This window comes from Asparagus officinalis, chromosome 5 (genome assembly GCF_001876935.1).
Source record: "Asparagus officinalis chromosome 5, Aspof.V1, whole genome shotgun sequence".
NCBI classification, from domain to species: domain Eukaryota; kingdom Viridiplantae; phylum Streptophyta; class Magnoliopsida; order Asparagales; family Asparagaceae; genus Asparagus; species Asparagus officinalis.
This window is the reverse complement of record NC_033798.1, coordinates 45,651,433-45,655,396: the sequence shown is the minus strand read 5'-3', so window position 1 is coordinate 45,655,396 and position 3,964 is coordinate 45,651,433. Positions and strand designations below refer to the sequence as shown.

At 35.9% G+C, this 3,964-nt stretch overlaps 1 long non-coding RNA gene across 2 annotated transcripts; it reads right to left on the bottom strand.

Annotated features, from left to right (window-relative positions):
* Window positions 1-3,953, bottom strand: LOC109842872. Of its 2 annotated transcripts, XR_002247422.1 has the most exons (4): window positions 3,825-3,953; window positions 898-1,207; window positions 707-809; window positions 1-557 (listed from the first exon to the last, which is right to left on the bottom strand). It is a non-coding gene; the product is annotated as an uncharacterized LOC109842872 (long non-coding RNA). The 2 variants fall into 2 exon arrangements; XR_002247424.1 differs by lacking the exon at window positions 1-557 and having other exon boundaries at window positions 593-809.

Genomic DNA, 3,964 nt, shown 5'->3' with positions numbered 1-3,964 from the left:
ATCACTACTCACAACATGGAGTTATTTCAAAGACATATTCAGTATTTAAATGTACTTCAACGAATTGTAAATATCGGCAAACAAAAATACATCGATGCAACTCTTTAGACACAGACTAATCTAAACTTCAACCGCAATAGCAACAACAACTCCAGCAGCAGCAGCAGCTTCAGCAGCACTAACTTCAACAGCAACAACAACTTCAGCAGTCACAGCAGCATCAACATCTCCAGTAGTAGCTACAACAGCAACACTTGCAGCAGCAGCAGCAGTCATTTGTTCAAGGCCCTGGACGCTCCCAAATCATGTCGCAAGGAAAAATGTCTTCACAAGGACCTGGAAATATTGGTCGAGGGGGTTTCCTACCGCAATAAGCAATGAAGAGCAGTAAAGGAAAACATATGTAGACATTATACAATAATGTAGCATGTAGTTATCCTTCTTTTCCTCATATATTTTAGTTCCCTCTCTTCTTTAACTCTTTGCAGTAGATTCATGTACTCTTTGCAGTCTGGTGTAAGGAACCCATAAGTCTTCATGAGGCAATCAAATGTGGCCTGCACACAGAAAAAAGCAACAGGTAAGCTCATTACATGAATCATAGTATGAATTATTAATTGCATGATATCCTCAGAAAGTATGAGAGATTCATACTTTCAGCTATCATTAATGAAAAAACAGCTAGTAGGTTCTTACCTTCAGTTACCGCATCATAGTATGAGAGATTCATACTTGTGTTGGCATAGATTCTCCAATATCTAATTGCATGATATCCTCAGAAAGTTCATCTAATTTTGGTTGCATGTCATCTATCATTAATGAAAAAACCAATAAGCAAATTCATAACATGTATTTTGATGAAAAAAGGTTAAAAATATAACATTAGTAATTGTCTACCTTTGATACCATATAACCAATCACGCGTGCAAACTAAAGCCTCCACATTGTTAGGCTTAAGAGTGCTACGGTATTGGTTAAGGATTCTCCCACCTACACTGAAAGTACTCTCTGAAGCAACCGTAGAAATAGGAACCGTCATTATGTCCCTTGCCAATAGAGAGAGCTCGGGGTATCTATGCTCATTAGTCTTCCAAAATGAAAGAATGTCGAGTTGTGCACCACGGTCAAGTCTTGGTTCATCCAAATAAAGTTCTAATTGGGTCTTTTGAGAACTAAAAATTTCTTGACTTTCAAACGAGTCGAATTCCTAAACATAAAAAAACATGAGAGAATAAATATATGCTGACAATGATCAATGATTAATAACCTCAGGATCTCATATATGCTCAACAATAAGAAAATATACACATACAGCAAGAGATAATCTGAATGGTCCAAGTAAATGCAGAGAAAATACACTAGACTCGTATCTGGCAAAGTTGAATTGTTAGAAACTGAATCAGCATAAAGGTGACTGAGTTCTTATGTGAAAGATGGGACATGGGATAAAATGAAATTGAACGTACATGTCATCAAATATTGGCAAGCTAAAGGCATAAACAGAAACAGGAAGTTCTGCCAATGCTATTACAACCTTCCAGAAAATATCAGGGATGCTGCCCAGAGTTGATCATTAAAGAGTTAAAAAAAAAATCTAATAATGATACTACAGAACAAATTGGCATGCATGAACAACCTATCATTGTTCTCATTATAAACAATTTAAAAGATTTAGCAATATAAAGATGTGTAATGTAGTTGGCTGACCTGCTGGTGAATCAAACAAAGCTAGAGCAGACAAAGTTTAAAGCAGAAAGCTTTGGTGTGTTTTTTTTTTCCAATTGAAATCACAACTTACCAAACCTATCTTGACCTGAACGGATCCAAGTCCCACACAAAAATAAATAAATAAATAGAACAAATAAGCATGAAAAGAAAAGAACAAAAAAATATGGTATTGGAAGCAGCCATGTTTGAAGCAGAGCATAATAGCTTCATCAAACCAAAAATATATCAAGGGTATAGTTATGCACTGAATTAACTTGTGACTCTAAAAATCAAGGGGGAAAAGATATATGGAACCAGCTTTATTTGTGATATCAAGAATATACAATTAGGTAACCAACATAAAATAGAACTTATATGACTTGATGTCCAATTCCTGGAAAGAACAAACATATAGGAGTTTTCCATAAAAGCTCAAAGTATCAGCTGAACTATCTTACTTAAAAACCAACCACATAGGTTTCAGATTCCAAGACAAACAAAAGGAGCTCAAAAGATATCTGAACTACCATCTTTTGCTCTAATGTAAAAACGTTTGATACACTAAAAAGATATTCTGCACAGTTAAGCATAACATGATACAGTTCTAAATTTCGTTCTAAATTATAACAGACATGATATAGTTAATTATAACAGACATGATATAGTTCTAAATTTCGTTCGACAGTAAGTAACATCAGCTACAGAGTGCCAAAACTCAAGAATTTACATGCAAAAACAATAAAAACTAAGAGATATAACACAATGTGGAAGTTGCAAGTAATTATACACATACAAGATATAAATACATGCAAAAACAATAAAAACTAAGAGATATACTAATTATTTGAGAAAGAAATTACCCTCAAGATATCAATGCAATCTTGATCACAGTTAAGCATAACATGATATAGTTCTAAATTTGCCATAAGTATATTACAGTTTTCTGGTCCAAGTTTGCAATAAGTACCAAAATTGTCGGTGGTAAAATCCATCTAATTAACTGAACAATAAAAAAACACAATGGTCAATGCTACGTGACCAAAAAGGAACAAATTAACAACAAAAACAGCACTTAAAAGGAAAAGATAACATTATCATATAGATTAGCAGCAGGAGAGATAAAGTTACTGCAGTTATCTTACTGTAAAAAATAAGCTAAGTGGTTCTATACTTGATTGCATAGCATCTAGACAAGCATGCAATTTGCCTTCAAAGTTACAGTTCCCATGGGGGGGAAAATCTAGATTAATTAGATAGCCACCAAATGTCAGATGCTAATTAAACAAGCTGATACACATTTGTCAAACTACTCTTGGGAATTTTATCATATGAAGATACCTTGACCTTAAATAGGTTCCCTCAGTTCAAAAAGTGTTTTGACTCCTAAACATACTTGCCTCTATATTTTGGCTTTGAATCCTTATCAAACTTGGATTGTCCACACAAAGAATCAGCAGGAGTGAATACTGCAGAGTGCAAGTTACCATCTTCCAACCACTTAAGATGATTCTCTTTGAACTCAACATGTTTCTTTCTCGCCAATTCAGCTATCTCGTCAGTATACGAACCAGTCTTCACCATCGTCAGCAAGTGTCGGCTATATCGAAAGCTAAGGATCTGCTCACAAGAAGCGACTAAAGTGAAACAAGGATGCTCAGGGTACTTATGGCAAACTTGGACCAATTTTCTGCTCCGAATTCAGATAAAGCTTACGTGGTCAAAGTCCCAAAATTAGCCTAAAGCAGGTTTAATCTTAAGGGGACTACATAAAGCTAGTATTCATTAAGCACTCACTAAGTGAAAATATAGTTATCCCATGAACAGAATAATTGAAGAAGAAGCAGTCTCTGGATTATTCATACAGTCGCATTCATTTTGAGTTCCTTGGTTCATTCAATAACTTTCATACATGAGAAAACTTATGTCATACTTGATCTAAAATGCCTCGGTTACACACAATTGCAAATATAACTCAAATAGTTACAGCGAATCAAACAAGCCATTTAATCAACAAAAAATAAACCAAGTTGAAAGGGGGAGAAAAGAGAAATTATTGAATATAAGAACGAAAGAAACCTAATTTTGATGAAGCTTAGAGAGAGAAAGAGAGAAATTACAGAGAGGATCGAGCTCGCTGTTTGTCGCCGCTCGTCGCTCGCCGTCACTCGTCGTCACCTCTCGCCTATCGCCGCCGCTCGCTCCTCGCTGCCGCTCGCCGCCGCACGCTCCTCGCTGCCGCTCGCCGCCGCACAGATGG